The sequence below is a fragment of the Glycine max genome, chromosome 10 (genome assembly GCF_000004515.6).
Source record: "Glycine max cultivar Williams 82 chromosome 10, Glycine_max_v4.0, whole genome shotgun sequence".
Taxonomy (NCBI): Eukaryota; Viridiplantae; Streptophyta; class Magnoliopsida; order Fabales; family Fabaceae; genus Glycine; species Glycine max.
Window position 1 is genome coordinate 28307964 of NC_038246.2, and position 13049 is coordinate 28321012.

The following is a 13049-nucleotide window of genomic DNA, read 5'->3' on the forward strand; positions in this document are numbered from 1 at the left end:
ATCAACCATCATTTCTCTTTGCCGACCCTAAACCCAAACGAACACAAAAAACTTTAAAGGGGAGGGAAAAAGCAACTTACAAAGCATTGGTGTGTTGTATATCAGCCTCAAGTGCTTTGAGGGAATCCTGGTAAGGTAACAATTATTGTATAAATAATTTTCATAATCCTCTCTTGATAGGGAATTAATATGTTAACAGAGATATATTGAAATTCAAGCTAATAAGGAAATATTTAACATTGTTCTTGTCCAGAGTTACTTGTATTGAAAAAAAAATTATGCGAACATGGTACACGCAGATCCCATTGAAAGCAACTGCATTAGGACAACTCCAATTTCTCACTTTATGCGATATGTAAAGAACACTTAAGAAAATACTAAATTGCTTATTTTCTGTTTTATCTCACCTATATGAAATATTTTTGAAAGATACATTGTAAAATTAATTTAAGAAACTATTTTAAGAGATTGCAACTGTACAATTAAAATGTGAGTAAATAGTTCATACGGTAAATGTAAAGATATGATAAATTTTTAGTCTTCTATAATATTTAGGGTGATTTCTAAATAATTGTAGTGTTAAAACCCAAAGTGTTTACTATGGCACTCAAAAACTACCCTGAATGCCAAATTTCTTCATCTAAATTAAAAAATATATACATAATTCACACTCTAAATAATTGCAGTACCAATAAGATTGCCCAGTGTCGTTATGAGCCTAGGCTTTAGAAAGGAAATGACAAATTCGCATTCTAAATGTATAACTTCATTCTTGACTCGATCTATTTCTTGCAAATGTGCCATTTTAATTTCTGCTTACCCTCTTGGTAGTGGTAGCAAAAAATGCAACACCAACTGAGAGAGGATTGATTCACTCTCACAGACCCACCGTTCTGAAAATCAAATAACTAAACAGTAGTTAAACCCCTCAAAATCCTAAGCTACACCTAACAGGAAAAATCTATGAGAAACAAAACAATACCTTGGACAAAGCAGGTCTGGACTCAATGTTGTTCCCTTTGCTTAGAATATAAACAAAGAGAAGAATCACTGCATAGCACAATGCTCACCACAATGCTCAGAAATGTTAAATGTTGACGTGGGTGATTATTTATATGAATGGTGAGTGGCCCAAAGGAAAGTTATCATTTAATTAAGTTACATACACAACTATGATGTTAAACATGTGATAATTATGAGGTTTTGCATATGAATGATAAGTCACATCAAAAGATGGGTTTATTATTTGACATGCTTTTATTATCAATGTTTGAACATTACAACAAGGATTTCACTAGCAATTAATATCACTGTCCAAAGACTTGATATTAATAGTGCACTGAAAATCTTGTGATGAGATATACCATTATTTAAATGCATTGATGAATGTTATGTGAGCTTATTGTATTATTTGTTTTTATCTTTTTGGTTGTTGCTTTTATATCTGCTCATCTAAATTTGGTTCCAGTTCTTAATGGTGCAAATTGTAAGGACTGGAAAAAGAACATGCAAATTGTTCTTGGTTGCATGGATCTAGACCTTGCATTAAGGATTGAGAAACTCTTTTCTCCTACAGTACCTCTGAACAAAGGAACTTTAATGAGAAGTGGGATCACTCAAATCGCATGAGTCTTATGATCATTAAGCGTGGCATTCCTAAGGTCTTTAGGGGCACTATTTCGGATGATATAACTAGTGCCAAAGATTTCCTTGCTGAAATTAAAAAGCGCTTTGCAAAAAAAAAAAAGCGATAAGGCAGAAACAAGTACTCTCCTTCAGAATTTGATTTCCATGAAGTACCAAGGAAGAGGAAATGCCAGGGAATACATTATAGGAATGTCAAATATTGCTTCAAAATTAAGGGCACTAAAGCTTGAGCTATCGGAAGACTTGCTTATTCATAGTTTAGTCAGTTTAAGATCTCTTATAACTGTGAGAAGGGGAAATGGTCTCTTAATGAGCTCATTTCATACTGTGTGCAAGAAGAGGAAAGACTGAAGCAAGAAAGGACTGAAAGTGCTCATGTTGTGAGTACCTCTAAAGACAAGGGCAAAAGAAAAGAACTGAGGAGCCCAAGAATGAAGTTGATAAGGGTCCAGGACAAAAGAAACAAAATCAGGGTGACAACTATTTCGTTTGCAATAAGCCTGGACATGTAAAGAAGAAATGTACCAAATACCATGCTTGGCGAGCAAAGAAGGGTATGTTTCTTACTTTGGTCTGTTCTGAGGTCAATTTAGCTTCAGTACCTAGAAACACTTGGTGGTTAGATTCTGGTGCCACTACTAACATCATTGTTTCAATAAAGGATTGTTTAAGCTATCGGAAGCCAATTGATTCTGAAAGATGGATCTATGTTGGAGATGGTAAATCGGTAGAGGTGGAAGCTATAGGACATTTTAGATTATTATTATGTACTGGTTTTTTATTTGGATTTGAAAGACACTTTTGTTGTACCGTCATCTAGACGAAATTTGGTTTCAGTTTCTTATTTGGACAAATTGGGTTATTTGTGTTCATTTGGAAACAATGTGTTTAGGTTGTCTTTTAATTCAGATATTGTTGGAACTATTTCACTCTTGGTTAATGATAATCTATATTTACTTGATACTATAGCTTCCTATGATGAATCCTTTAATGCAGAATTGCGTGGTACTAAGCGTAGAATTGATAATACAAACTCAAAAGCATTATGGCACAAACGCTTAGGTCACATTTCTAAGAATAGAATTGAACGACTTGTGTCAAACGGAATCTTGGATTCCATTGATTTCACAAGCTTTGATGTTTGTGTTGAATGCATTAAAGGTAAACAGACCAAAAACAAGAAATTAGGTGCATATAGAGCTACAGACGTCTTGGAATTAATACATACAAACATTTGTGGGCCATTTCATACACCTTCATGGAATGGTCAATAGTATTTTATATCATTCATAGACGATTACTGTAGATATGCATACTTGTTTCTTATACATGAAAAGTCACAATCTCTGGATGTGTTCAAAACATTTAAAGTTGAAGTTGAAAATCAACTCAACAAAAGAATAAAGTGTGTCAGATCTGATCCCGTGGTGGTGAATACTGTGGCAGATATGACGGTTCAGGTGAACAACGTCCGGGGCCTTTTGCCAAGTACCTAGATGAATGTGGAATCGTCCCACAGTACACCATGCCAGGGTCACCTTGCATGAATGGTGTGGTTGAAAGATGAAATAGAGCTTTTAAGGATATGGTAAGAAGTATGATTTGTCATTCTAACTTACCAGAGTCACTTTGGGGAGAGGCACTAAAGACTGCAACTCACATTCTAAATAGAGTGCCAACCAAGGCAGTTGTCAAAACACCTTATGAGCTTTGGGTTGGGCGAAAGCCTAGTCTAAAACATTTTCATGTATGGGGATGTCCAGCTGAGGCAAGGCCTTATAAGCCAAATGAAAGGAAATTGGACTCCCAAATAGCGAGCAACTACTTTATTGGTTATTCTGAAAGATCTAGGGGCTATAAATTTTATGATCTTCCAAATTAAAGACAATTTTTGAGACGGGAACCGCCACATTCTTTAAGGATATTGAGTTTGGGGGGAAGAATAAGGTTAGAGACTTTGTCTTAGAGGAAGAATCAGGAACAATTCCAGAACCAATTCATATAGTTGCTTTTGATAAAGAAAATTCGAAACCTCTACAAGATATTGTTATTGAATCCCCCACTAAAGATAATTTGGTCGTTCATGAAGAACAAACTCAAGATCCTCAAGAACCTATGCTTCATGAGTCAATTTCTCCAAGAACATGAGGAAAATAATGGTATGATGGAAGATGACCCAGTCAACTTCCGTCAAGCCATGCAAGGTTCCAACTCAGAAAAGTGGATTGAAGCAATGAATGAGGAGTATAAGTCCATGCAAGACAACAAAGTTTGGGAACTTGTCCCATTATCAGAAGGTGTGAAACCCATTGGTTGCAAATGGATATTTAAGACCTAGTGGGATTCCAATGGTAATGTGGAGAAGTATAAGGCTTGTCTTGTGGCGAAGGGCTATACCCAAAAGGAAGGGATTGACTTTAAAGAGACTTTCTCTCCAGTTTCATCGAAAGACTCTTTTAGGGCAATCATGGCTCTTATTGCACATTATGATTTGGAGCTTCATCAAATGGATGTTAAGATAGCGTTTCTCAATGGCAACATTGATGGAACAATTTATATGGTGCAACCATAAAACTTTGTGTCAGGAGACCCAAAGAATATGGTTTGCAAACTGACAAAATCCATTTATAGGCTAAAATAGGCATCTCGTCAATGGTACCACAAATTTCATCAAGTAATTCTCTCATTTGGTTTCGAGATGAATCTTGTTGATGATTGTGTGTATCACAAATTCAGTGGGAGCAAATACATTTTCCTAGTCTTATATGTTGATGACATACTGCTTGCCACTAATGATATAGGCATGTTGCACGAAACCAAGAGATTTCTATCAAGAAACTTCAAAATGAAAGATCTTGGTGACGCCTCCTTTGTTTTAGGAATTCAGATACACCAAGATCGATCTCGGGGTATTCTAGGATTATCACAAAGGAGCTATATCGAAAAGGTACTTAAAAGGTTTGGCATGCAAGAATGTAAATGCGGGGATACTCCTGTTGCTAAGGGAGACAAGTTTAGTCTCAAACAGTGTCCAAAGGGAAATTTGGAAATTTAGGAAATGCAGAAGATTCCCTATGCATCAGTTGTAGGGAGTTTGATGTATGCCCAAGTATGTACACGTCCGAATATAGCATACATAGTTGGGGTATTAGGCATATATTTAAGTGATCTAGGAATGGATCATTCTAAAGCAGCCAAAAGGGTTATGAGGTATTTGAAGAGAACAATGTCTTATATGCTCACATACAAGAGGTTAGATCAGTTGGAGATCACTAGGTATTCTGACTCGAATTTTGCAGGATGCCTAGATAGTTTGAGATCCACTTCAGGTTACATTTTCATGTTAGTCTGTGGTGTGGTTTCTTGGCGCAATGCCAAGCAAACCCTTACTACTTCATCCACTATGGCTACAAAATTTGTGGCATGCTATGAGTCATCAAATCATGGAATATGACTGAAAAAATTTGTCAAAAGGCTACAAATTGTGGAAGGAATTGAAAGACCACTTCAGTTATATTGTGACAACAAATCAGTTTTATTGTATTCTAACAACAATAGGAGCTCGACCAAGTCAAAGCATATTGACATCAAGTTCCTAGTTGTTAAGGAAAGGGTACAAAGTGGACAGATTTCCATAGAACACTTAGGGACAAACTCCATGATAGCAGATCCTCTTACTAAGGGACTTCCACCCAAGGTCTTTGATGAGCATGTTGCTCACATGGGTGTTTTACAGTTTGAGGAATCTTTGGTTTAGTGAGAGTTAGTCACTTTTATGTATTTTATGTTCTATGTTCGATTTTATGTATGCATACATTGACTTTTGGATGCATTTGGTTATATATATATGGTTTATTATTCAGTTATTACACTCTTTACACTAAGGTTATTAAATGATCTCATTGAGGTAAAGTAGGACCAGTTGAAAATAGACGTGTACAGGCTACCTTCACGTAATTTTCATGCTACACATTTCATGATGAGTATATGTCATTTGATTCTGTCAACATTAGTGATCATTGATGAGTTTAGTTGTGATTGATACAATGAAAACTGCTTTGGTCCTACATGTGGATGTAATCAATGGACAAGATTTTTGGAATATGCTCAAGGAATGTAATGGCAAATTTTGAGCTCATAAAGTCTAACATATTCATAATGATTGTAAGGATATATATATATTTGTGACAAGTGGGAGATTGTTAGCAATTTTGGGTCATACATATATATCACATAATTGAATAAGTTAGGGTCATTATATAATTAGCCAAAAGATTAAAGTGGTCTAATCAATATATAAGTATGGCTAAAGGCATGTATGTCATGAAAGGATAATTGTGTACATACAAGTGATATTATAATTTGATGAGGGGCCAAATTATAATTATCAAATTTGGGGTAACTGATGGCAGTTACCAATATAAAGGGTTATGGTCCCCATTTGTAGAGAGCAACGTAACGCAGTGCAACGTGTACAGTTACAGTTTCTCTTTATCCCATCAGAAGAGAAAAATCTAGAGAAAGAAAGATAAGGGCTCTCTACAATTGGAAGATCATAAAACCCAATTTTCTAATCAACCATTCATCATCATTCCATTAGGGCTAATCCAGGTACGCTTCTGCATACAATTTTTCATCATGATTTTGAGTATGGGAACACAAAGGGGTTCTATTTATCTCTATACAGTAATTTCTCTCTACATGAATAGAAAGCATGTGGTTAGGATTGGTGATTGTCTATTAGAATAAATTAGGTTGATTGATTGAATCCCTATATTTGGAATTAAATCCCAACACATAATGTGAGGATAACAAACAAATGAACATATAAGAAACAACAGCCTGGGTATTGGAGATCACCTGTGAACCAATAAGAAGGTTCTCTGGTTTAATATCCCTATAATAAAGAGATGGAAGTCATTCTACAATTAATCTTGTCCCTTGCTTGCTGACATTCATATATGTAGTTATGTCCCATCATGTTATACCTTTTTAATTAATTCTTCACATTTTGCTAATTAATCGCCCAATTAGAAGCATATGGTCCATATTGTACCTATGCAAAAAATGGCCAATTGGGTTTGTTGAAAAGGAAAATGGTGGTGACCACGATTGGGGAACTCGTATTTTTTTTCTCCATGCCGAAAGCTAGCTCTTGTCTAATTTGCACTTGTCTTAGAAGCAACAAAGACATAGTGGTGACTAATCAATGGAGGGTAGATATAAAATTATATTATATTCTTGGTCAATTAGAATCATAACTTTGCATAATTTCGCACGTACAATGGGGATAGTTGTTATTATTAAATTCAGGCACAACCAATTCTAGTCCAAATACTAAATCTCCTTTTGTTTTTCTCAGTTGGTGCAATCTTGTCCCCATGTTATTATATATCTTTCAATTTCCCAATCATCACATGATATAAATTGCAGCACTCCCAACCAATAACAACGTATTATTTGCATGAGAAATGGTACACATGTATAAACCTCACACAAGTTGGATCAACAAACAAAGATTTTGTCCTCTATTTCCATGTAGAATCCCCTCCACAAACCTTCAAAGCAGTCAAAATATGTTAAATTTCATTTTAAATTTATTTAATATTGAGAGAAGTTGTTGAATAGGTATATTAGGATTTTTAAAAACAATGTGACCATAATTTTAGCCTTGATATCAAAGCTTTGATAGTTTCTTTTCTTTCATATATCAAATCATGACCACAATCAAGATCATATCAACTATATTTGTTTGGAACTTTTCACAATATGGAAGATGACAAAAAAATTGTTGATAGTGACCATAACAACAATGTAATCCACAAACAACAGCATATGGGGAGAGAAAAAGAAGGAATGTTGTTTTATGATATATACTTACAATAGTTACACACCTTTGACTGAAATATTTGCATTTTTGTGATTCCTTGTAAAGATCACCTTTGGGTGCATACTATAAAATCAAATAAACTCGTTTCTATAATAGATAATTCAAAAATCATAAACTAGCACACACATGAATTTTTAAGATTAAAAACTAAAACTTCATTTAGGCACTTCACCAAACACATAACTTACAACTTGTTAGTCGGTGAATTCGACTAACTTTTATGTATAAAACTTGTGTAAATTGTATCAAACTCCTCCAATTTATGGTTATTTTTTAGTGTTATAATTACTTTTTGTTAAAGATAGGTAATAAATATGTAGTACTCCCATTTTGTGTATTTAATAATCATTTTCTCTCAATTTCAGAATAATTAGGAAAGTTTTGAAGTGTTGATTTTCACCCTCTCGCTAAGCCAATCTGCTGGCTTAGCGAGCTATCCGCTGAGCGCAACATTCCTCAACTAAGCGCAAGGAAGAATCTGGAAGAAGGATGAGTTGTGCTTGTTTGTTGAGTGAAGGGCCATCCCGCTAAGCGCACCGCTTCGGTCCATCCGCTCCGCGCTAAGCGATTCAGAATTGCGCTAAGCACACAAGCATGAACAAAGCCACCTATTTAAGCCTGAAATCAGATTTTGGAAAGCGAGTTTGGCCATTTTTCTCAAGGAGCTTCTGCATGTGAGGTTTTTCTAGAGAGAGAAAGGTCCAAGTTCCAGAGAGTTTGATAGATTTTGCTGTGCAAAGATTTGTAGAGACCAAAGCTTGAAGAGGAAGTCATCCTGAGAGCTTGAGATGAGTTTGTGAGTGATTGTGAGATCCTAGAGGTGGAGGAGACATCCCCACTACTTGTATTTCTGCAATCTTTCATCTTTCTATTCTCTTTGTTGTAAAGGAAGCTTCCCAGTTATGGAAAGCTAAATCCTCTGTTGGATCTTCCTTGTAGGTACTTGATGTAAATATCTTTTTATCTATTTAATGATGTTTTGTGTGTTCACTGTGCGATCAGAACATCATTCTACCATGCATTTGCCTAGATCATGTAGATGCATGTGTTTTTAGGATCATTCAACAATGGAAACTGGTCTGATTCTTAGAACTTGATAGGACGAGGCTGGTTTATCATATTATCACGAGGAATCAGGGTACGGTAACCTAGTTGTTGTTTGTCTTAATGCGATCCTGGCCGAGTTTAGCCTAACAAGAGGAATCTGCGGACGATGCTTGATTAGGATTAGGCTAGACTATCATGAGGAATCAGGGTTTAGCATTTCAGGAGACACCATAGCATACATGAGCATTGTTAAGTAGAGAATATCCTTTTAACATGAGGCACCTATTAGGAAGACCAACGTGTTACCTACTTGTCTTTACGCATCATTTCTCACATGATTTTCCCTTTTAATAGTTAGTTTACACAACTGTTCATAGTAAACAAATCTCTTTCCACACTAAACACCTATTCATTGAAATAGCTTTACCAAGTAACACAAGTTCCCTGAGAGTTCGATACTCGGTTCTTATCGTTTTATACTACTTGCGCGATCCAGTGCACTTGCCGGAAGCGAACACAACCCATATGGGGAGAGGAAAAGAAGGAATGTTGTTGTATGATGTATACTTACAATAGTTACACGTCTTTGATTGAAATATTTGCATTTTTGTGATTCCTTATAAAGATCACCTTTGGGTGCATATTGTAAAATCAAATAAACTCCTTTCTACAATAGATAATTCAGAAATCATAAACAGGGAGTGATGTTCAATTATTTTATCCTATTTCTTAACCCTTTTTGCACCATTTTAATTACTGATTAGTCTTAATTGTCAAATTAATTAGGCAGCTTTATTATTTGGGCTCATTCAGCTAATTTGATGTTTTTAATCTAATTTCAGGAATTAATGAAGCATTAGGCTTGGACTTGAAGAGAGCAGACTATTTTATTCTACAAAATTTTATCTTATCTAGACTTTATCTTATCTAGATATTATTTAGATTATATCACATCTAGATATTATTTCATCTAGATCTTATTTTATCTAGATTTGATTTTATTTTATTTATGGGCTTGGATTTAAAATAGATTTGTAAGCTTTGAGGCTGGAAAACTATATAACAGCACCAAGGTTCTAGTTTTAGCCCCTTCTATTCTCCTCTCTTCTCTCTCTCCTCTTTCGTTTTTAGTTTTAGGCTTTTCTTCTTTTAGACACTTTTTCGTTTTGCAATTCCAGTTTTTACTTTTCGTTCTGGCAATAAAATTCCGTTCTCTATTGATTAATGAAAGGCTAAGTCTCCAACGTTGTTTTCTCTTGAGGATCAAGCACAGTTCTCTTTGAGGTTCTATTATTACTATTAAATTTTGTTCAGTATTTCCTCTTCACTAATTACTCTGAATTTGTTGCTATTAATTCATGCATGCTTAGTGCTTGATTAATTGTCTCTGCGCTTAATTTACATTCATGCTTAATGATCGTTTATGATTAATTGGTGTATGTGTTGCTTAATCACATAATGAATGCCTTATATTAAATTTCGCTTAGTAATTTAATTTAGGGTTGGATTAAGTGGTTGAACTGATAAAGGTTAAACTCTTGTAACCTAGGATAAGAGACTTGCTTATGAATCAAGGGGAAGCAACGTGTTTTAATTCTGATATTTTTTAATTCACATCTTACTCGCTGTTTAATTTACAAAAGAAAATAACCCCCCCTCCCCAATTCGTTACTATTTTCCTACTATCTGTTATGAACATTTGGTTTATCATTGCTCGTTGGGAAACGACCTAGGATCACTTCCTAGTTACTACATTTTAATGTTTATTTGATTCGAGTACGGCCTCGATCAAATTTGGCGCCGTTGCCGGGGAGCCGTGTCCAAAGGTTCATAATAGCTAGTGATTCATGTTTTATGTTTAGTTGTTTTATGCTTTCGTGTTGTGTTAGTGTTGTTTAGTGCCTTGTTATTTTGTTTAGTGTGTGTTCTGTTTTAGTTTTTCTGTTCAGCGCTTCCCCTGTTTCAGTTTTGGTGTTTTGCTGTGAATAGTGTTTTGCGACGGATTTAGCGACCACTTTTGCTGAATAGAACACTTGCGGGAAAACAAGGTAGTAGTGGAAATCCCTTAGTGACGGATTTTAGAGACCACACTTGCTGAATTAATTGGGATTTTTTGTTTTGGTAGCTATAGTTGTTATTTTTGGCTGAATTTTTTTGTGGTCACTTCTTTTGATCCATATTTTGTGGTAAAAATAGCTGGAGCCCTTAGTTTGGTCAGATTTGAATGTTAAAAAAAAGTAGCAAATTTTATTTTTGTCAAAACTTCAAACGGTCATAACTTTTGCTTCGGGTATCAGAATGACTATCATTTTATATGTAGTTGGGGTAGAAAAAAATTTCCCATGCCGTGGTAGCTTGCCATAGGCTGGCTGAGGTCTCCTGCTTCCAAAAATTGCAATTCTGTCAAAAGTTTTTCATTTTCCAAGTATTATTCTTAGCTTCTATAGTTGCACTTTGAATTTTCGTTTGAAAGTTTTTGTGCTATCTCTCATCATTTTATAAGGTTTCTCACAAAATTTCAAGTCATTTGGATATCATTTGAGGGTAGCTGTAGTTCAAACCTACACTGTTACTTGCATAAGAAGGCAACTAGTTGTGCATGCTGAATATAGTGTATGACTAGAGGCAATCCATCTGACTTACAACCCTTTGATCCTAAGATAGATAGGACATTTCATAGATTAGTTAGACATCATTTAGTACCTTTCGAGCATCCTGAGCATTTTGTTATTGGTGATTTTGAGCATTATAGTTTTGAACATTCTGATTTTGAACATTCTAAAAACATGGCACAACCTCCACCCCGTGAGAGGACTCTATGGGAAATGGCTGCACCTAATTTCACCTACGGAAGCTTGTGCATCCAATACCCTGATGAGGATGTCCCATATGTTCTTAAAACTGGACTGATCCATTTGCTTCCAAAGTTTCATGGCCTTGCAGGTGAAGACCCGCACAAGCATATGAAAGAATTCCATATTGTCTGCTCCACCATGAAACCACCAGATGTCCAGGAGATCACATATTTTTGAAGGCCTTTCCACATTCTTTAGAGGGAGTGGCAAAAGACTGGCTATATTACCTTGCTCCAAGGTCCATCACGAGCTGGGATGACCTCAAGAGAGTATTCTAAGAAAAAAATTTCCCTGCTTCTAGGACCACGACCATCAGAAAAGATATTTCAAGCATTAGACAACTCAGTGGAGAGAGCATATATGAATACTGTGAGAGGTTTAAGAAACTATGTGCCAGTTTCCCTCACCACCAAATTTCTGAGCAGCTGCTCCTCCAATATTTTTATGAAGGACTCAATAACATGGAGAGAAGTATGATAGATGCTGCCAGTGGTGGAGCCCTCACCACCAGATTTCTGAACAGCTGCTCCTCCAATATTCAAAACCTTTTCCTCAACCTCAGCAGCAAAATCTGCCACAACAGAACAATTATGACCTCTCCAGCAACAGGTACAATCCCGGGTGGAGGAATCATCCCAACCTTAGATGGTCGAATCCTTCACAACAGCAGCAACAACAACAACAATAGCCTTATTTTCAAAATGTTGCTGGCCTAAGCAGACCATACGTTCCTCCACCAATCCAGCAACAACAACAGCAACAGCCCCAGAAACAGCAAACAGTTGAGGCCCCTCCACAACCTTCCCTTGAAGAACTTGTGAGGCAAATGACTATGCAAAACATGCAGTTTCAACAAGAGACCAGAGCCTCCATTCAGAGCATAACTAATCAGATGGGACAATTGGCTACACAGTTAAATCAACAATAGTCCCAGAATTCTAACATATTACCTTCTCAATCTGTCCAGAATCCCAAAAATGTGAGTGTCATTGCATTGAGGTCGGGAAAGCAGTGTCAAGGACCTCAACCAGTAGCATCTTCCTCATCCGCAAATGAACCTGCCCAACCTCACTCTACTCTAGAAAAAGATGATGACAAAAATTTAAAGAGTAAGTTACCTAACAATTTCTATGCAGGTAAATCTTCCACTGGTAATTATGAATTACAGAAGCAGCATATCCCTCTTCCATTCCCTCCAAGAGCAATTTCCAACAAAAAAATGGAAGAGGCAGAGAAGGAGATCTTGAAAACATTTAGAAAAGTAGAGGTAAACATACTTCTGCTGGATGCAATAAAGCAAATTCCATGGTATACTAAATTCTTGAAGGAGCTGTGCACTAATAAGCGGAAGCTTAAAGGAAGTGAAAGAATTAGTATGGGCAGAAATGTCTCCGCATTGATTGGTAAATTTGTTCCCCAAATCCTTGAAAATGTAAAGATCCAGGTACATTCAGCATACCTTGTATTATAGGGAACAATAAGTTTGACAATACCATGCTAGATTTAGGAGCTTCTGTTAGTGTTATGCCTCTATTTATTTTTAATTCTCTATCTCTAGGTCCTTTGCAGTCAACTAATGTGGTAATTCATTTAGCTAATAGAAGTGTTGC